The sequence below is a fragment of the Pelobates fuscus genome, chromosome 10, assembly GCF_036172605.1.
Source record: "Pelobates fuscus isolate aPelFus1 chromosome 10, aPelFus1.pri, whole genome shotgun sequence".
NCBI lineage: Eukaryota > Metazoa > Chordata > Amphibia > Anura > Pelobatidae > Pelobates > Pelobates fuscus.
Genome location: NC_086326.1, coordinates 42,277,983 through 42,300,805, shown reverse-complemented (window position 1 = coordinate 42,300,805; position 22,823 = coordinate 42,277,983).

Genomic DNA, 22,823 nt, shown 5'->3' with positions numbered 1-22,823 from the left:
ATACACACATGCATAGGGAGATACTGACACACACACACATACATACTGACAAACATACATATACAGGGAGTGCAGAATTATTAGGCAAATGAGTATTTTGACCACATCATCCTCTTTATGCATGTTGTCTTACTCCAAGCTGTATAGGCTCGAAAGCCTACTACCAATTAAGCATATTAGGTGATGTGCATCTCTGTAATGAGAAGGGGTGTGGTCTAATGACATCAACACCCTATATCAGGTGTGCATAATTATTAGGCAACTTCCTTTCCTTTGGCAAAATGGGTCAAAAGAAGGATTTGACAGGCTCAGAAAAGTCAAAAATAGTGAGATATCTTGCAGAGGGATGCAGCACTCTTAAAATTGCAAAGCTTCTGAAGCGTGATCATCGAACAATCAAGCGTTTCATTCAAAATAGTCAACAGGGTCGCAAGAAGCGTGTGGAGAGACCAAGGCGCAAAATAACTGCCCATGAACTGAGACAAGTCAAGCGTGCAGCTGCCAAGATGCCACTTGCCACCAGTTTGGCCATATTTCAGAGCTGCAACACTGATATTTCTAAGGTTTTATGGACTGATGAAATGAGAGTGAGTCTTGATGTGCCAGATGGATGGGCCCGTGGCTGGATTGGTAAAGGGCAAAGAGCTCCAGTCCGACTCAGACGCCAGCAAGGTGGAGGTGGAGTACTGGTTTGGGCTGGTATCATCAAAGATGAGCTTGTGGGGCCTTTTCGGGTTGAGTTTCTGGAAGACACCTTCTTCAAGCAGTGATACAGGAAGAAGTCTGCATCCTTCAAGAAAAACATGATTTTCATGCAGGACAATGCTCCATCACACGCGTCCAAGTACTCCTCAGCGTGGCTGGCAAGAAAGGGTATAAAAGAAGAAAATCTAATGACATGGCCTCCTTGTTCACCTGATCTGAACCCCATTGAGAACCTGTGGTCCATCATCAAATGTGAGATTTACAAGGAGGGAAAACAGTACACCTCTCTGAACAGTGTCTGGGAGGCTGTGGTTGCTGCTGCACGCAATGTTGATGGTGAACAGATCAAAACACTGACAGAATCCATGGATGGCAGGCTTTTGAGTGTCCTTGCAAAGATAGGTACTGGCACACTGGCATACATACACACACCTCATTTTCAGCCACCCTCCTCTCTTCCTTACCATTTCGTCGCAGGAGGGTGGCTGGGGATGATGTGCGACGGCTGCCTCTCCTCACGGCCTCTCTCTTCTCCTTCCCCCGTGCGGAGTAAAAAGGGAGGAAGTGACCGGACGTCACTCCCTCCCAGCAGCACTTTCTTTCCGGCTGCATTTTCTTTTTAAAGGGGCCCGGTTGCGCTATTACAGCGCTGACCGGGCCCCTGAAGATAATAGGGCCCATTGGGTGGCCCTAAATGCTTGGGCCACCTGATGGGTCCCGGTGCAGATGCACCGGCGGCAGTTAAGCTAATACACGTGGGGCCCGGGCGGCCGGGCTCCCCAGGGCCGCCGGGCCCGTGACTATTGTCACGGTTGTCATGCCCTGATGGCGGCCCTGCTTACAGCTATTTGTGTTTTTATTTATTTGTAATTGATTTGGATTTTATATTACAAAGGGCATTTAAGTCTTCATAACCCAGAACTTGCTCAGTCCTGGAACTCTCTAATAAGATTACACTCATGAGTTTCACTGCCAGGTTATACAGACTGGGCTAGCGAACCCGAAAACCTTAAATGATGACTCCAAACAACATTTTTATTTGAAAATCTTTTTTTCTATTTAGTAGACATACCTTCAATTAATTTTTCATGCATGTATTCATTGGGGTATATCTTAAAAGAGCTTGCAAAATCTGTAGTTCTTCTGAACTGCAGCCTTTACAAACCCTCCCCTGTTTCCCTGGAAGAGACCAACAGTCTCTTTTTGAGGAAAGAGGCAATCAGAGGATTTTCATTGAAAAGCCTCTGAATCTGCGTGCACAGGTGTGGAGCCCAGCTCGTGCACGCTTGCGGCTGATTTGAGGTATTTGAAGGAGTTGGTCCAAAGACGCTGGTCTGAGGTCGGGGGAGGATGAGGCAGGAGCACTCAAGTAGAGCGTGCCCGTCACTTCCATTAGCTCACCTGAGGAAGAAAGGAAGCAGAAAACCTGGTTGTTTGACTGACAGCCAGACGAGTGTTTCATAGTTTATTTATAAAAGTGCAGATTTTTATAGAAATCTGCACTTTTATAAACTTGCTTAAAAATTGGGTACTTCTCACCCATTATTTTATTTTATGGTACGAACAACTCAAGGAAATAAAAAATACAAAAGTCAGGTAACATGAGTTTCTCACATATAGTATTGCAGTATGTGAAAATATGGGGTCTGATGCAGGTACAAATTGGGTTAGAGAAATGTTACATTTTATATATAAGGCTCTTGTTTTTTAACTTATTTTTTATGTGACTACATATTTTTATGTATAAAACAATAGTAAAAAAGGCTGCACCACAAAATGCAAAGTAAAACATAGTAGTAATTGAAAAGTAGTAATTAAAGAGTCTTTATAATAAAAGATAGCAAAGTCCAAGTAAAAGGAGTCCAGTTGGTTAATCCTTACGTCAAGTATGTGTCACGTATTCATCCGCTTGAAATGTGGTTAATGACATTTACTGTCCACACAGGAAAAGTTGTGCCGAGCAGCAACCTAATCCACAGAAGGGTTAATGCTGAGCAGCAATTATGCAAATGAAACCTGGTCACTGACTTTGGGGTCAAAGGCCGGTTACAGCCTATCAGAACTAAAGGAGGGGTATTTAGGCCCAGTTCTCATCCTGCTCAGGGCCCTGTTGTGGTTTCCCTTGTGGTTGTCTGAGAGCGCGTTCCTGTTATTAGTTTTCTACTTGTTTTTTTACTTTGGCTTTGTTTATTGACTTCTCTATATTCTGGTATCCTGACTCCTGGCTTTCCTCATCGCTGCGTCCCTTTCTGTGTTCCCTGACCTCGGCTAGTATTTTTGACTATTCTATGTACGTTAAATCCGGCCATTCTAAGGACCGGTAATACGTTACTTATTTGTCATCTGTGCTATACAGTTCTACGTGCTGGATCAAACCGTAATCCTGACATTACGACATGGCCATAGATCCTGTAGAACTGTGTCAGCACATAGCTGCTTGCAAGAGGAAATTAGAGGAGAATGATCACCGCATGGATCAATTAGCTCAGGCTTTCAGTACGCGTCTCGCTAGAACAGCGATCTGCAGCCTGCAGCGTCTCCTCCTATAGCACCTCTACCCTGTGTACCTCCACCCACTGTTAATAGGACTCCTAGCATCTCCTTATCGCCATCCCTACAGTTTGATAGCAATATCCAGGAATGCAGGGGTTTTCTTAATCAGGTGGAGTACCATTTTGAGGCCTCACCAGGGTCGTTCCCCACGGACAGAGCAAAAATTGGTTATCTAATGAACCAATTAAAGGGCAAGGCCCTTGCCTGGGCTAATTCGTTGTGGGAGAGTAATCTGAGCATAGCTCATAATTACCAGGAATTCCTTGTCGAATTCAAGCTCACGTTTGAGCCATTGGGTAGAGAGGATTACGCCTCCACTACCCTAATGCACATCAGACAAGGTAACCGGTCTCGGATCTCGGATTATGCTATTGAATTCCGTACCTTAGCTTCCGAGGTAGACTGGACTAACAATGGGTTAATCTCAGCATTCAAAAAGGGTCTCTCAGAGACTATACTAGATGAGATAGCCGATAAAGAATTACCTAAGAGTCTTAATGAATTTATTACGTTTGTCATGCATATTGATAATAGGTTAAGACTCAGAGAAGTCACCAGAAGCAAGACCAGACGTACGGCTATGTCCCTAGAACCTCAATTCTCTAAACCTGTTTTGTCTAACCTCCCTGTACAGTCCGAACCTGAACCTATGCAGTTGGGGGTCACTAGACTGTCGGAGGCCGGAAAAAAGTATAGGAGAAGGGAGGGGTTATGCCTATATTGGGGTAGAAAGGGACATATGATAACTAATTGCCCAGTGCGTCCGGAAAACTTCCGCACCTAAGAACCTTAAGGAGACAGATCTTAGGTGTGATGGAGTTGTCCTCTAACAAAAACAAAAGTAGATTCCTCCTTGAGGTATCTATTTCACTTGATAACAAGAAGTTTTCTTGCAGTGCCCTAATGGACTCAGGTGCTGCTGGAAATTTTATTGATGTCCAGTTTATTAGGGGTAATGAGATACCGGTGAGGGAGAGACCTACGCCGCTAGCTGTAGAGGCTATTGATGGTAGACCACTCACACAACTGCTTATAACCCACAAAACTGTCCCTATTACGATCTCTATTGGGGCCTCCCATAGGGAGGAGATGACGTTTCAGGTTATTACTTCTCCATCATGTCCTATCATATTAGGGTTTCCGTGGCTGAGTAAGCACAATGGGGGGCTAATGGGGAGATATTAGATTGGAGTAAAGAGTGTATGGGGAGATGTATAAAACCAGTACTAAAGAGATTGGATACTATTGACCTTCCCACTACCACTCCCCAAACTCCTGGAGTTCCCATACAATACCGAGAACTTCAGGAGGTGTTTAACAAGGCTCAATCCAATGTATTGCCTCCCCACAGAGCATATGACTGTGCCATTAACCTGTTTCCAGGCGATATGCCACCTAAGGGGGCAGTTTATGCCTTATCTCCCCAGGAGAGTAAAATAATGGAGGAATACATCAAAGAATCCTTGAGCAAAGGGCACATAAGAAAGTCATCCTCACCAGCTGGTGCAGGATTATTTTTTGTTGAGAAAAAGGGTGGTGAGTTACGCCCTTGCATAGACTACAGGGCACTTAATAAAATCACTGTAAAAAATGCATACCCTATCCCACTCATTTCCGAATTGTTCGATAGACTTCAGGGAGCTAAAGTATTTACTAAGCTTGACCTTAGGAGTGCTTACAATTTGGTTAGAATTAAAGAGAATCATGAGTGGAAGACGGCATTTAATACCCGTAGTGGACACTATGAATATCTGATAATGCCATTTGGGTTATGCAATGCCCCGGCCGTATTCCAAGACTTGATAAATGATGTACTCAGGGAATTCATTTACTCATTTGTTTATTTGGACGATATTTTGGTGTATTCCCCTGATCTTCAAACTCACCACTCCCATGTGAAACAGGTTCTGCAGACGTTGTTGAAAAATAAACTTTATTGTAAATTAGAAAAGTGCTTATTTGACCAGCCTGAAGTTCACTTTTTGGGTTACAACATCTCTGCATCGGGATTTCAAATGGATCCTAAAAAAACTAGAGGCTGTACTACACTGGCCATTACCCTCTGGTTTAAAAGCCATTCAAAGGTTTATTGGTTTTGCCAACTTACAGAAGATTCATCAAGGGATTTTCTTCTGTAATAGCCCCCATCACTAATACGACTTGCAAAGGGGTTAGTAGCACGGTATGGTCCAAAGAGGCTGTGAATGCTTTTGAGACTCTTAAACAACGATTTGCCTCTGCGGAAATACTAAAACATCCCGACACCAGTAAACCTTTTATATTGGAGGTTGATGCATCCGAGACAGGGGTAGGGGCTGTTCTCTCTCAGAGAGAAAGCCAGGGAACACCATTGCATCCTTGTGGCTACTTATCCAGAAAGATGTCTCCTGCTGAGCGCAATTATGATATTGGCAATAGAGAACTGTTGGCCATTATTCTTGCCTTCAAGGAGTGGCGACATCTTTTGGAGGGTTCCAAGGACCCCCTGTTGATCATAACAGACCACAAAAACCTGGCATATATAGGGGATGCCAAACGTTTGTCTTCAAGACAGGCTAGATGGTCACTGTTCCTTTCAAGTTTTAACTTTCTCATTACTTATAGACCTGGTTCTAAAAATACCAAGGCTGATGCCTTGTCCAGGAAATTTGATAATGAGTCAGCTTCGGAACAGGTGACATCTCCTATTATTCCACCAGAGTGTATTATTGCTACTACTGTCCTCTCACTGTCTTCTCCACTGCTTGGCACCATACTGGAGGCCCAGCCTCAGGCGCCCTGTGGTGAACCGTGTGATAAACTGTTCGTTCCCCTATGTGAAAGGGTTAATATCATTAAAGTGTTCCATGACAATATAACTGCTGGACACCCAGGCATCAATAAGTCCACTGCCGCGATCACTAGATCATTTTGGTGGGATTCACTCAGGAAAGATGTAAAGGAGTATGTGCAGGCATGTTCTGTGTGTGCAGTTTCTAAGGTGACTCATGCACTTCCTTGTGGCCTGTTGCAGCCTCTTCCTGTTACTGAGATTCCATGGTCCCACTTATCCATGGGCTTTATTGTTGAGCTTCCTAGCTCTGCTGGGCTCACTACTATTCTCATGGTTGTAGACCGATTTTCGAAGATGGCTCACTTCATTCCTCTCAAGAAGTTGCCATCTTCGCAAGAATTGGTCCTAATTTTCATATGTGAAATTGTCCGTTTGCATGGCATCCCTCACAATATTGTGTCTGATAGGGGCTCTCAGTTTGTGTCCAGGTTCTGGAGGGCGTTCAGTAAACAATTGGGGATTGATGTCTCCTTCTCCTCCTCCTACCATCCACAGACCAATGGTACAGCTGAGAGGGCTAACCAGTCATTAGAAGTTTATTTGCGTTGTTTTATTAATAGCACACAGGACAATTGGTGCGAACTACTCCCCTGGGCCGAGTTCGCTAGAAACAATGCTGTTCATGACTCCTCTGGGCACAGTCCATTCTTTGTCAATAATGGTAGGCATCCTATGGTTCTCCCTGCGGTATTTTCTGATACTGCCATTCTTGCTCTGGATGACCGTCTGGCCTCCATTCGGATAACCTGGATTAAGGTTCAAACTGCTCTAGGGGCTGCTGCTGAACACTTCAAACATTTTGCTGATAAGCGTAGGAGTGCCAACCCAGTGTACCAAGTGGGGGACCGGGTTTGGTTGTCATCTCGCAACATCAAGCTTAAGGTCCCTAGCATGAAGTTTGCCCCCAGATTCCTTGGTCCCTATAGAGTGCTTTGTAGGATCAATCCAGTGTCTTACTCTCTGGCTCTTCCTGCATCTTTAGGGATTCCCAACACTTTTCATGTGTCCTTACTCAAACCTCTTGTCTGCAATAGATATACTGTTCCTTGTGTTCCTCCCCCTCCAGTGGTGGTGGGTGGTCAGGAGGAGTATGAGGTATCTTCTATCGTGGATTCTAGGTTTTCCCGGGGCACTTTACAGTACTTGGTTGTTTGGAAAGGTTACGGTCCTGCTGATCGTTCTTGGGTTTCGGCTCCTGACCTGCATGCGGGCCGTAAGATCCGTGCTTTTCACGACAAATTTCCTCTCAAGCCTGGTCCTGCCCGCCCGGTGGGCGTTCTTCAGGTGGGGGGTAATGTCACGTATTCATCCGCTTATAGAAATGTGGTTAATTTACTGTCCACACAGGAAAAGTTGTGCCGAGCAGCAACCTAATCCACAGAAGGGTTAATGCTGAGCAGCAATTATGCAAATGAAACCTGGTAACTGACTTTGGGGTCAAAGGCCGGTTACAGCGTATCAGAACTAAAGGAGGGGTATTTAGGCCCAGTTCTCATCCTGCTCAGTGCCCTGTCGTGGTTTCCCTTGTGGTTGTCCGAGAGCGTGTTCCTGTTTATAGTTTTCTACCTGGTTTTTGACTATGGCTTTGTTTATTGACTTCTCTATATTCTGGTATCCTGACTCCTGGCTTTCCTCATCGCTGCGTCCCTTTCTGTGTTCCCTGACCTCGGCTAGTATTTTTTACTTTTCTATGTACGTTAAATCCGGCCATTCTAAGGACCGGTAATACGTTACTTATTTGTCATCTGTGCTATACAGTTCTACGTGCTGGATCGAACAGTAATCATGACAGTATGATAATGTGTCCACTTATATGGAAGATAAAAGAAAGGGACAAACAATAGTTCAATATGTATGGCTCAAATATGGGCATAGAAAGTAATGATGGTAGAGAACTCACATTTACAAGAGCTTTAACCCCTTAATGCCGTTACGGCGTTCTATGCCGTCGCGGCTTTAAAGGGCTTTAAAGTCGTTGCGGCGGCATAGAACGCCGTAACGGCTTGCAGCCCCTGGAGGAGAGATCTACTCACCTCCGCCACGATCCTCTTCTAGAGGGCTGCCTGACAGCCCAGGAAGCCCTCCCCCGGCAAATCAGGCCCACGGGGGCCATGTGATTGTCTCAAAGAGCGATCACATGGCCCCCTATAGCTGGCTGTGAATGACATTCTATATATATCTATCTATATATAAAATACAAATAGCCGCAAATATATATATATATATATATATATATAGATAAATACATATAATTACATAAAAGATTACATTAGTATACACATAGAATTTAAATACCTATAAATGCATATATATTAAAATTCTACGTGTATATTTAAGTAATCTTTCAACATAATTATGTCATTGGATTAATTAAAATTTGATTGACATGCCTGACAACACAGGGAGAAAGTGCAGAGAATTTAATTCGCAAGCACTATATTTGACCCTGTAACTCTCCAAGACACCATAAAACCTGTACATAGGGGGTACTGTTTTACTCGGGAGACTTCGCTGAACTCAAATATTAGTGTTTAAAACTGGTAAACTGTATTACAACGATGATATTTTAAGTAAAAGTGATGTTTTTTGCATTTTTTTACAAACAAACGGCACTTTTATGGACTATATTATTGTTGTAATGTGTTTTACTGTTTTAAAACACTAATATTTGAATATTTCATTTTTTTTACATTGAAATTTGTCAGATTAGTTATGTTGCCTTTGAGGCCGTATGGTAGCCCAGGAATAAGAATTACCCCCATGATGGCATACCATTTGCAAAAGTAGACAACCCAAGGTATTGCAAATGGGTTATGTCCAGTCATTTTTTAGTAGCCACTTAGTCACAAACACTGGCCAAATATTAGTTTTTTGCTTTTTTCACACAAAAACAAATATGAACGCTAACTTTGGCCAGTGTTTGTGACTAAGTGGCTATTAAAAAAGACTAAACATACCCCACGTTCAATACCTTGGGTTGTCTACATTTTCAAATGGTATGCCATTATGGGGGTAATTCTCATTCCTGGGCTACCACACCGTCTCAAAGGTAACATTACTAATCTGGCAAATTTTAATTTGAAAATGGAACGTTCTATATTTGACCCTGTAACTTTCCAAAACACCATAAAACCTGTTAATGGGGGGTACTGTTGTACTCGTGAGACATCGCTGATTACAAATATGTGCATTTTTGTGCAGTGAAACCTAACAGTATTTTGACATTCACAGCTAAAATGTGAGGCAGAACTACAAATTAAAAAAAAATAAAAATTTCTCAGTTTTTTAAATTGTATTCATAATAAATTATGTTTCATATATAAATATTTTATATGAAATGAAAGCCCTGTTTCTCCTGAACAAAATGATATATAATACGTGTGGGTGCATTTAATATGAAAGAGGTGAATTACGGTTGAACAGACATATAGCGCAAATTCCAGTTTTTGTTTACGTTTTGTTTTGATCAGAGCGTGTACTATTGACTCCGTCCTGAAGGGGTTAATCCAGCTCTAGGGTACGGCGCGTACAGCGGTATAATCCCCGCTTATGGGATATGTCGTGGGTATCTCTCCGTTTCTGATGTCCAATTCTCAAAATAAAGAGAGAAAGCAGCCAATAGTGCTCACCGTATAACAGTGTAGGTATAGGTTAAAATAAAACGTACTTACAAATAGAGAGCAGAACGACTGCTCTATGATGTCAGCATAGGTGGATTGATCCCCACCTAGGATTTCTTTAGATACAGGAACCTTCCAGGCAGATATTAAAACCAGTAAAAAAAAATATAAAAATAGTAATAAAAGGCCAGGATAGAATACAAGTAGTATAATATATATATATATATATATATATATATATATATATATATATATATATATGTATGTATCTAAAAAGGATAATTGGCACAAGCAAATGACCAAAATACTTTAATATTTAAAATACACAATATAAAATTTCCATAACGCGTTTCGTCAACAGACTTTATCAAATGGAATTACATACACTATCTGGCACATGGTATTATATAGGAACATAAGTGATTTTAATTTTGACGCCAAAATTGGTATCAGCCAATAAAATTGGATTAAAATAAAATTAAATAAAACAAATTTAAAACACATATTAAATACTCTAGCTAGATTCTTAATAGTGTCCTAACCTATTTGAGCTATACATTTAGCAAAAACGAGCGTGGGAAAGTATAAAATTTAGTGATAGAAATAAGTCACGTGACTTGCGGCACTTCCACATTTCGGGAGTCAGACCACACAGCCTCTTGGGAAATGTAGTGAAAAACGGCCGCGAATAGCAACCGTATAGATTAAAGCAAAAGGGAATTAGATTGTATTAAAAAAACATATATAGCCTTCTTGGGGAGGGAAAAAAGAAATATAAGAAGCCATATTGGGAATGGCAACTAAGTAATTAAATATTATGTTTGTATAAAAACACATTAAATAATGGCATAAAATGAAAGTACTTAAAGGGATAACATACCTGATTAAAACAACTGAAAAACATTGTAAATAGTGAAAAATGAGAATCATTGTAAAAACTTTAAAGGTACTATACAAATGCAAGACAGATTAATATTAATATAAAAGTATAGATTTTTTGTATATGATTATAAAAAGTTGTGCGAATCAAAGTCTGCATTAAGACCATGGGGTATAAGGGTCTTAAGGTTATACACCCATTCCATTTCTGTTTTTCCAAGTATCTTTTTTATATCTCCTCCACGCCAGGGGGTAGAGCATTTTTCTATTCCGATACATTTAAGTAGCTGTGGGTCTTTATTGTGCATAATAAAATGTTTGGATACTGTATGATTCAGATGTCCATTTTTAATATTTCTGCAATGTTCGCTTAGTCTTATCTTTAAGCACCTTGTGGTCATCCCCACATATTGGAGGCCACATGGGCACTCAAGCAGATACATAACATTTTTCGTATTGCAACAAATAAAATCATAAATATTATACACATTATTGGTTATATCAGGCATAAATTGAGTAACTTTAGATGGAACAGAAGGGTCTGTGGTTCTGCATACTATACATTGTTTAAATTTAAAAAACCTTTTGTCTGAGGGAAAAAGGAAGAGAAATTCTTAGTCGGGGATTTCTTAGTAAAATTAGTGGTTAAAATTGATTTAAAATTGGGTGCTCCTCTAAAAACAATATTTGGATATGTTGGTAAAATTGGATTAAGTATCTCATCATGTTTGAGTATATGCCAATGTTTTTTTATAATTTTTTTGACATTACTACTTTTGTTATTGAAATTAAAAATGACCGGAAGGGATATAGATTCATTTTTTTCTTTGTTTTTGTAAGTCAAGAGGTCTTTGCGTTCTTTTTGTTTTACTATATTAATTGTATCATTTAAATCTGATTCTGAGTAATTTTTTTCAATAATTTTTTTTTTTTTAAATCTGCTTGTCCATTAAAATCATTAATTTCAGAGCAATTCCTGCGAAGTCGCAATAATTTACTTTTAGGGGCACTCTCTAGCCAAGGCTTATAATGGCAACTCGATTTGTCTATCGCCGTATTAGCGCACACTTTTAAAAAAAAAATTTTGTTTGGAGTTGTCCTTTTTTAATAAAAATATTTAGGTCTAAAAAATTTATAGATTCCTTGCTGTATTCGTGTGTAAGGCTAATACCCCTATTATTAATATTTAAATGGTTGATAAAAGCAATAAGATTATCTTCTGTACCCTCCCAGATAAAAAAAAGTCATCTATATACCTAAAATATGAGACTAGGTTTGCCCGCCATATATGGTTACCCCAAATTGCTTGGGTTTCCCAGTCTGCCATAAATAAATTGGCGTAGCTAGGGGCAAACCTAGTCCCCATAGTAGTACCTCTCGTTTGTAAATAAAAATAATCTAAAAACTAAAAATAATTGTTTTTTAAAATAATATTAATACCTTCTATTATAAAATCTATTTGGGTTGCAGGAATTTTTGCTTCTGAAGTTAAAATCTCTCTAACAGTCTGACATCCAATATCATGGGGAATAATGGTATAAAGTGACTGAACGTCACAGGTAACTAATATAAAATTGGATTTCCAAGTAAAATTATTTAAAAATTTTAAAAGTGACATAGAGTCTTTTTTTTCTGAAAAGGTTTTAATATTTAGCACCCCACAAATATCCCAACAAAACACCCAACACAGTTGTGCTAGAAGCAGTGGAAAAAACACAACATCCAAACTCCTTGTGGGCTGATCCGACTGTTCGAAGACAGCAGCACATGTCACCCTGGGTTGCATATTCCCTCTGAAAAAGACTACATGCCTTTGACCTCTATGCCAGTCGAGTCACTACTCACGTTGTGGTTGTGGTCCATAGTGCATGGGCATGGGGGGCTCTAAACCTATGTTAAGAGGTGGAAACAAGCATATGTTGGGAAGGGGAGGCACATATTGTGCAGGTCTGGCTCCCATGTTCAGAGGAAGGTTATTGTACATGGGCTGGACAGGGGGCAGCGGAAAGGCAGGATGTAAAATAGGGAATGGGCGGATTTCAGTGTGGTTCAAGTTTTGAGGATGCCTTGCTTCTGGCAGCTTTGGGTGAACTCCCTTGGATTGGAGGGCCTATTCTTTTGATGCCACCATCTCCCTTTTTCCTCCTTTGTTCCCTTTCAGCTTCTCTTTGGATGTCCTGAATTAACTTTTCATCATTTTGCGATGGATCTGTCAAAAGAGAGCATCGTGTGCACTCTTGGCAAGGTGCCCCAGAAGAGTGTGGGTGCTGGCAGAAGTGCTTATGACAATTGATGGTTGCTCGACAGCGGTAACACATAAGGGCTCCACAACAGCAAAAAATCCTGTTGCATCCTTCTGATTTAATAAGGCCTGTGGAACATATGTGGCATTTTCTTACTCGAGCAGCAGTCCTCTTCTCTTCAACGGATGTTCGGTATTTAACTCTTTAACTCGGCTCTTTGGGTAGTCCGGCTTTTCCTTAAGTGCATTACATATGACATTTAAATCATAGTAATGATTGGAGAGAATAAATTCTTTCACATATCCTTTTTTAACATCTGGAAATCTTGTCTCCGTTTCAATGACAAGCTGTGCTATTAGGTTAGCATCTATGTCCAGGCACTCTTGTTCAGGGAGGTCTTCTAAATGTGGCTCTGGAATTTCCTGGATCGCTCTTGTCTGCTTGTGTACCATAACATTTTCTTGACTTCCACTTAGAGACTCTAGTGGTTGAGCCATTGTAGGAGAGGATGCGCTTGGTATGCCATCCTCAAATGGCTCATTCCTCGGAAAAGCTGGCCCAGGTTGGTCATACTGATCCACTCCTTTTAATGCTACAGGGTATTTTTGCAGAGGTGCATGGTCATTATGTAAAAGTCTTTCATGGACAGGTGGGTGAAAAAAGGGCTGATCTAAAGGGTTGTTTCTTTGTAAGGCCAAGTCAGCATCCATTAATAAAACACATGCCTTCAGTTCTCTTTTAACCTCTGGTTCGTTACAAACCGGTTCTTTTCTAACAGCAGAATGGGACACATCAGTGGCAGTAACAGTACTTGATCTTTCTAGGTCCTTGTGTGAATCGAGTGTCGTTAGCTCATCAGCATCCTTCATGTGTCCTGCAACAACATTCACACTTCTCCAGACAAGCTGATAGCCCAGATTTCGTTGGACAATTGCTTACACCAGGCCTAGGTTCCCCATTTCCCGGTGGAGAATCTGTGCCATGCCAAGATGCTGCTGGCCTAATTATATTGGGACGCACAAGTTTCTGATGACTTCTGTCCTCCTCAAGTATGACAACATCATCCCCCTCGTCATCATCTAAGATATGAACAGGATTGCTAAGAGCAGCAGAGTTATCATCAGAGTCATCTGAGACCATGACAATAGAGTAATTTCTGCGTTTATTCAACTTTCAGGGAGCCGCTCTCTGCTCATACGATGCCTCTGCTTGGAAGCTGGCTGGTGGGGTTGCATTCCGCAGGGTGCTGTGTTCCGGTGGCTCATCGTTGGTACCTCGGGTATTTAAGAAGCCCCACTCCCGGAGGCCGTAATGATGAGCCCGCACATGCGAGGTATGGGTCCTCTCTGCTTGGGGGTGGTATGGTGACCGGGTGTGGTAGTACTGGCTGTGATGGCATCTCAGTCGTAGCGATGGCATTCGAGCCAGGTACTTCCCTCCGGTGGTCTCCAGCCTGGGTGGGCCCTCTGAGTGCATCAGTGAATTAAAGTTGTGTGGGTTAATCAGTGAGGTCCTGCTCATTTTTCTCCCCGTTTGTCCTTGAGTGGTGATGGTGATTTGTGCCTTGGGCTGCTCAGAGTTGTCCGCCGTCATCGCCCTGGAGCTTGTTATTGTGATGGGAAATGGTGGTGCTGGCTGGTCTCTACTGTGTGCAGCATCTTCATGCTGGCGGGTCATGCACATGGCTGGCATGTAGCGGCCATCTTGAGGGGCTCTGCCTGGTGGGTTTTCTGTGGCAGGGCGGCCGTTGGAGCCCAAGTTGGCGCTGCAGTAGCTGCCCGTGGGGACCGGGACGACCCCCCCGGTCCAGGGGGGGGGGCAAGCGAGACGCCGGTTGGAGACCCAGGAGGCCGGCCGTCCCATCCCAGCTCAAGCTAAAGCAAGCTTCGGGCCCTGTCGGGTTACAATGGATGCCATGCAGGGTCTTGTGAGGTATCTCCGTGTACCCCAGCAGCTGGAGGTCACTGTGGGCACCGATATTGGTCAGTGGTAGCTTTTGGCTCCTAGTTAGCGCCGATTATAAGGCCCTGAAGCGGGAGCTCAGACATAGCATGTCTGATCCCATCGGCTGTCAGGCCCCGCCCCCGACAGTCTTTTAAGTAGGATTTCATAAGTTTGACGGAAGGCTGGAGAAGGGTATCAATATATTGGGAAAGGTTACATAAAAGAGAACCTATCCCAGAGACAATTGGTCTACCTGGTGGGTGGTGGTCATTTTTATGAATTTATGAAGATGTGTGTTTATGAAGGGGCCATACCCTTACAATGATTCTCTTCATTTTTCACTATTTACAATGTTTTTCAGTTGTTTTAATCAGGTATGTTACCCCTTTAACCCCTTAAGGACCAAAATTCTGGAATAAAAGGGAATCATGACATGTCACGCATGTCATGTGTCCTTAAGGGGTTAAGTACTTTCATTTTATGCCATTATTTAATGTGTTTTTATACAAACATATTATTTAATTACTTAGTTGCCATTCCTAATATGGCTTCTTGTATTTCTTTTTTCCCTCCCCAAGATGGCTATATATGTTTTTTTTAATACAATCTAATTCCCTTTACTTTAATCTATACGGTCGCTATTCGCGGACGTTTTTCACTACATTTCCCAAGAGGCTGTGCGGTCTAAGTGCCGCAAGTCACGTGACTTATTTCTATCGCTACATTTTATACTTTCCCATGCTCGTTTTCACTAAATTTATAGCTCAAATAGGTTGGGACACTATTAAGAATCTAGCTAGAGTATTTAATATGTGTTTTAAATTTGTTTTATTTAATTTTATTTTAATCCAATTTTATTGGCTGGTACCAATTTTGGCGCCAAAATTCAAATCACTTATGTTCCTATATAATACCATGTGCCAGGTAGTGTATGTAATTCCATTTGATAAAGTCTGTTGATGAAACACGTTATGGAAATTTTATATTGTGTATTTTAAATATTAAAGTATTTTGGTCATTTGCTTGTGCCAATTATCCTTTTTAGATACATATATATATATATATATATATATATATTATACTACTTGTATTCTATCCTGGCCTTTTATTACTATTTTTATATTTTTTTACTTTTTTATTGGTTTTAATATCTGTCTGGAAGGTTCCTGTATCTAAAGAAATCCTAGGTGGGGATCAATCCACCTATGCTGACATCATAGAGCAGTCGGTCTGCTCTCTATTTGTAAGTATGTTTTATTTTAACCTATACCTACACTGTTATACGGTGAGCACTATTGGCTGCTTTCTTTCTTTATTTTGAGAATTGGACATCAGAAACGGAGAGATACCCACGACATATCCCATAAGTGGGGATTATACGGCTGTACGCGCCTTACTCTAGAGCTGGATTAAAGCTCTTGTAAATGTGAGTTCTCTACCATCATTACTTTCTATGCCCATATTTGAGCCATACATATTGCACTATTGTTTGTCCCTTTCTTTTATCTTCCATATAAGTGGACACGTTATCATACTTGAAGATCCCAAGATCATATGTTAGGATTAACCAACTGGACTCCTTTTACTTGGACTTTGCTATATTTTATTATAAAGACTCTTTAATTACTACTTTTCAATAACTACTATTTTTTACTTAGCATTTTGTGGCGCAGCCTTTTTTACTATTGTTTTATACCGGTCTTGTTTTAAAGGGTTTTGAGGGATTCCTTTTTAAAGGGTTGCTGCCTATAAGTTGACTGTCTCATTGTTTTATATTTTTATGTATGTAGATTGACTAAAGAAATAAGAACAGTTTTCCTTAATAACACCTCATAAGTACATAGGGAGGTAGATAACATCTGTCATGTGGTTATCTAGCCTGAACATCACTGTGTTCTTGATGAATAGATACATTTATTGAACATTCATCAATATTGACAATACTGGAGAGTTATATAGGACTTTACTAATGTATGGTAATACACATACTACGTAGCTGTGGCAGTATACAAGAGGCATGGCACTTCTACTAATATTCTTAGGAATGTGATGTTTCTAGTTAACAAAATCTATTGAGCTTCAGAAAAAGTTAAAAGTAGAAGGATGCTAAAAACAGCAATAATTTGGTACGGACATATGGCCAGAACAACGCCTACTTGCAAAACACAAACTCAGACAAGTGTCTGTCAGAGAAAAGACATGTATTCAGACCCTGGGGAAAAAATACAATTTAGTAATATGATACCCATTTAACCAAACTATGTAAATATATACTTTAAATATTGCAGCAACTTTCTGTCATTTTGTAAATAAGATATTAAGTAACAAAAAATTTCATTTTTAAGGATGATTTAAATATTTTACAAAATTATTTTATTGTTTAGTTAAGTGTTCTTGCATAGCAAGACCACTTAATGTTATCTCACATATATATTATTAAGTGTTCTTGCATAGCAAGACCACTTAATGTTATCTCACATATATATTATTATTATTCTTATTATAGCCAAATTTGCCACCCTAACTCCTCCCACAGTTTTTACACTACATAGACAAAAATATACCAAAACGTGCAGATTGTTCCCGATCGGATTGCTATTACTTTGTGGAACGTTTCGCCGAATGGTTCTCGGAATATCGTCGTTCTTGTGGCGAAATTTGTCCCATAGAAATGAATGGCAAAGCTAGAGTGGGAGCTGGCAAAAGCTGAAAAATCAGGACATGATTTCTAAACTGCCACCACTCCCTCATTTTCAGGCCCACCTACACAAATCTTATATCAAAACGTTCAGCTATCCCTGCTGCCACTAAAAATGTCCACAGCTAAGCCATAGTCCTGATCATTTTCGCAATATGACCATTTGTTTGCAACTCACGCCGTCCATTGACATTCATTGAAACTCCACTCTGCAAAGCTCACATTTGAAGGGCAATTTCTAAACTGCGACTGTGCCTTCATTGTTAATATGTCAGAGACATACTATACATCAACATGTAGGTCTGGGTCTTGTGATTCTCACAATATAAAGCTCTTCACTGTAGGATTCATAGTTTTTAAAATACGACCATTTGAAAATGGCAACCGCAAAAATACTCTGACCTGTTCCAGGCTGCAGCAGCAAGTGATGTCATAGACAGGGCCTTTTGCACCTGCTAATGTTTTTATAACTGTATGTTTTAATGTAGCTGTGAAGCACTTTGGGCAACAACGTTGCAATTAAATGTGCTATACAAATAAATAATAACAGTTACTCCGCCCACTCCAGTTGTAGACTACTGATGGAGGCAAGAACACTTCACACAATTTCCCCAGAAATTGTAGCTTTTCTAGTTATGAAGTGTTCTTGCATAGCAAGACCACTTAATGTTATCTCACATATATATATTATTAAGTGTTCTTGCATAGCAAGACCACTTAATGTTATCTCACATATATATTATTATTAAGTGTTCTTGCATAGCAAGACCACTTAATGTTATCTCACATATATATATTATTAAGTGTTCTTGCATAGCAAGACCACTTAATGTTATCTCACAAATATATTATTATTAAGTGTTCTTGCATAGCAAGACCACTTAATGTTATCTCACATATATATTATTAAGTGTTCTTGCATAGCAAGACCACTTACTGTTATCTCACATATATATTATTAAGTGTTCTTGCATAGCAAGACCACTTAATGTTATCTCACATATATATTATTATTATTATTAAGTGTTCTTGCATAGCAAGACCACTTAATGTTATCTCACATATATATTATTATTATTATTCTTATTATTCTTATTATAGCCAAATTTGCCACCCTAACTCCTCCCACAGTTTTTACACTACATAGACAAAAATATACCAAAACGTGCAGATTGTTCCCGATCGGATTGCTATTACTTTGTGGAACGTTTCGCCGAATGGTTCACGGAATATCGTCGTTCTTCTGGCGAAATTTGTCCCATAGGAATGAATGGCAAAGCTAGAGTGGGAGCTGGCAAAAGCTGAAAAATCAGGACATGATTTCTAAACTGCCACTACTCCCTCATTTTCAGGCCCACCTACACAAATCTTATATCAAAACGTTCAGCTATCCCTGCTGCCACTAAAAATGTCAACGGCTAAGCCATAGTCCTGATAGTTTTCACAATATGACCATTTGTTTGCAACTCACGCCTTCCATTGACATTCATTGAAACTCCACTCTGCAAAGCTCACATTTGAAGGGCAATTTCTAAACTGCGACTGTGCCTTCATTGTTAATATCTCAGAGACATACTATGCATCAAAATGTAGGTCTGGGTCTTGTGATTCTCACAATATAAAGCTCTTCACTGTAGGATTTATAGTTTTTAAAATACGACCGTTTGAAGATGGCAACCGCCAAAATACTCTGACCTGTGCAAGGCTGCAGCAGCAAGTGATGTCATAGACAAAGCCTTTTGTACACCTGCTAGAGTTTTTATAAATGTATGGTTTAACCCCTTAACACCGCAGCCAAATGTACAAGTTGTGAACAGAACAAAACGTAAACAAAACCTGGCATTTGCGCTATATGTCTGTCCAACCGTAATTCACCTCTTTCATATGAAATGCATCCACACTTATTATATATCATTTTATTCAGGGGAAACAGGGCTTTCATTTAACATCAAATATTTAGGTATTAAACATAATTTAATATAAAAAATATATAAAAAAATGGGAGAAAAAAAGATTTTTTTAAATTTTTTTTAGTTCTATGTGACATTTTAACTGTGGATGTCAAAATACTGTTTGCTTTTACTGCAATACAATACACATATTTGTATTCAGCGATGTCTCACGTGTAAAACAGTACCCCCTATGTACAGGTTTTATGGTGTTTTGGGAAGTTACAGGGTCAAATATAGCGTGTTACATTTGAAATTGAAATTCGCCAGATTGGTTACGTTGCCTTTGAGACTGTATAGTAGCCCAGGAATTAAATTTACACCCATAATGGCATACCATTTGCAATAGTAGACAACCCAAGGTATTGCAAATGGGGTATGTCCAGTCTTTTTTAGTAGCCATTTGGTCACAAACACTGGCCAAAGTTAGCGTTAGTATTTGTTTGTGTGTGAAAAATGCAAAAAACGCCAATTTTGGCCAGTGTTTGTGACTAAGTGGCTACTAAAAAAGTCTGGACAAACCCCATTTGCAATACCTTGGGTTGTCTACTATTGCAAATGGTATGCCATCATAGGGGTAATTTTCATTCTTGGGCTACCATAGGGTCACAAAGGCAACGTAAGCAATCTGGCGAATTTTAATGTGAAAAAAATGAAACACAAGCCTTATATTTGACGCTGTAACTTTTGAAAACACCATAAAACCTGTACATGTGGGGTACTGTTGTACTCGGGAGACTTCGCTCAACACAAATATTTGTATTTCAAAACAGTAGAAAGTATTACAGCAATAATATCGTCCGTGTAAGTGCTGTTTGTGCGTGAAAAATGCAGAAAACGTCACTTTTACTGGCGATATCATCGTTGTAATACATTTTACTGTTTTGAAACACTAATATTTGTGTTCAGCAAAGTCTCCCGAGTAAAACAGTACCCCCCATGTACAGGTTTTATGGTGTCTTGGAAAGTTATAGGGTTAAATATAGTGCTAGCAAATTAAATTCCCTATACTTTCGGCATGGGTTGTCAGGCAGGTCCCGCTAATTGTAATTAATTAGGATACCTAATTAGGTAAAATTATTACATAAATATATGTGTAGAATTAATATATGTATATATATATACATATGTGTATATATACGTATATATATATATAATTTTTTTAAAATATTTTTATTTATATATAGGTATATATAGTGATATATACGTATATATTTATGTATATAGATATATATATTATGATATATATTATTTTTTTCTACGTGTATTTTGATATAAATATATATATATTATTATCACAATACAGTTAGAACGAAATAACACACATCTATATATTTTTTAATTATTTATTTTTAAATATTTTTTAAATTTTATTTTTTTACGTATTTACATATCTATTTTTTTATATTATATATAAATATATATATAACAATAATTATATATATATTTAATCAGTATCAGTCTACGTGTAATTTGATATTAATATATATATATTTATTAATATTTAAATACACGTCGTGTATGTGTAAATGTGTGTGTGTGTGTTTATGTGTATATATATATATATACTTAGATCATATATATATAATATATATGATCTAAGTATATTTTATTTGTAACTGTAATTTTTTTAATTTATTTTTTGAACTAATATTTTTTTTTTTTTACAGGACAGGGGGCAGAGACAGTGTCAGCCAGTGATTTCACATCACTGGCTGACACACAGGATCAGTGATCACAGTGACTGCCTGTCACTGTGATCACCTCCTGCAGATTGGGTAATTGACCACAGGGGGGAGTGCCTGGGTGGTACAAGCACTCCCCCCTTCCAATCTGCAGGGGGATCACTGTGCCAGTTACATGTGTCAGCCAATAGGCTGACACATGTAACACTGATCGCAGTGACAGGCTGTCACTGCGATCAGAGAGCTCTGAGATCGCAGTGACAGCCTGTCACTGCGATCTCAGACCTAGCAGATCGCGGTCACTGACCCCAGGGGGACTGCCTGGGGGGCCAGGTAAGTCCCCCGACCGCGATCTGCAGAAGGGGAAAGCCGCCGGCCGCATGTGTCAGCCGATTTGAAATCGGCTGACACATGCTGAATACTGGTCGCAGTGACAGCCTGTCACTGCGATCAGAGACTGCAGATCGCGGTCACCGGCCACAGGGGGGGTTGCCCGGGGGGCCAGGCATCCCCCCCGACCGCGATCTGCAGCGGGAGAATACCGCCGGCCACGTGGGCGGCAATAAAAGCGAGGACGTACTATTACGCCCGCCGGCGTTTAGAGCCGGTTTCTGCGTGGCGTAATAGTACGTCCTCCGGACTTAAAGGGTTAATGTAACTGTGCAACAAAGATGCAATTAAATGTGCTATATAAATGATAACAGTTACTGCGCCCACTCCAGTTGTAGACTACTGGTGGAGGCAAGAACACTTCACACAATTTCCCCAGAAATTGTAGCTTTTCTAGTTCTTATTATTCTTATTATAGCCAAATTTGCCACCCTAACTCCTCCCACAGTTTTTACACTACATAGACAAAAATATACCAAAACGTGCAGATTGTTCCCGATCGGATTGCTATTACTTTGTGGAACGTTTCGCCGAATGGTTCACGGAATATCGTCGTTCTTGTGGCGAAATTTGTCCCATAGGAATGAAAGGCAAAGCTAGAGTGGGAGCTGGCAAAAGCTGAAAAATCAGGACATGATTTCTAAACTGCCACCACTCCCTCATTTTCAGGCCCACCTACACAAATCTTATATCAAAACGTTCAGCTATCCCTGCTGCCACTAGAAATGTCCACGGCTAAGCCATAGTCCTGATAGTTTTCACAATATGACCATTTGTTTGCAACTCACGCCTTCCATTGACATTCATTGAAACTCTACTCTGCAAAGCTCACATTTGAAGGGCATTTTCTAAACTGCGACTGTGCCTTCATTGTTAATATCTCAGAGACATACTATACATCAAAATGTAGGTCTGGGTCTTGTGATTCTCACAATATAAAGCTCTTCACTGTAGGATTTATAGTTTTAGAAATATGACCGTTTGAAGATGGCAACCGCAAAAATACTCTGACCTGTGCCAGGCTGCAGCAGCAAGTGATGTCATAGACAAAGCATTTTACACCTGCTCATTTTTTTATAACTGTATGTTTTAATGTAACTGTGAAGCACTTTGGGCAACAACATTGATATTAAATGTGCTATATAAATAAATAATAACAGTTACTCCGCCCACTCCAGTTGTAGACTACTGGTGGAGGCAAGAACACTTCCCACAATTTCCCCAGAAATTGTAGCTTTTCTAGTTATTATTATTATTATTAAAGCCAAATTTGCCACCCTAACTCCTCCCACAGTTTTTACACTACATAGACAAAAATTTACCA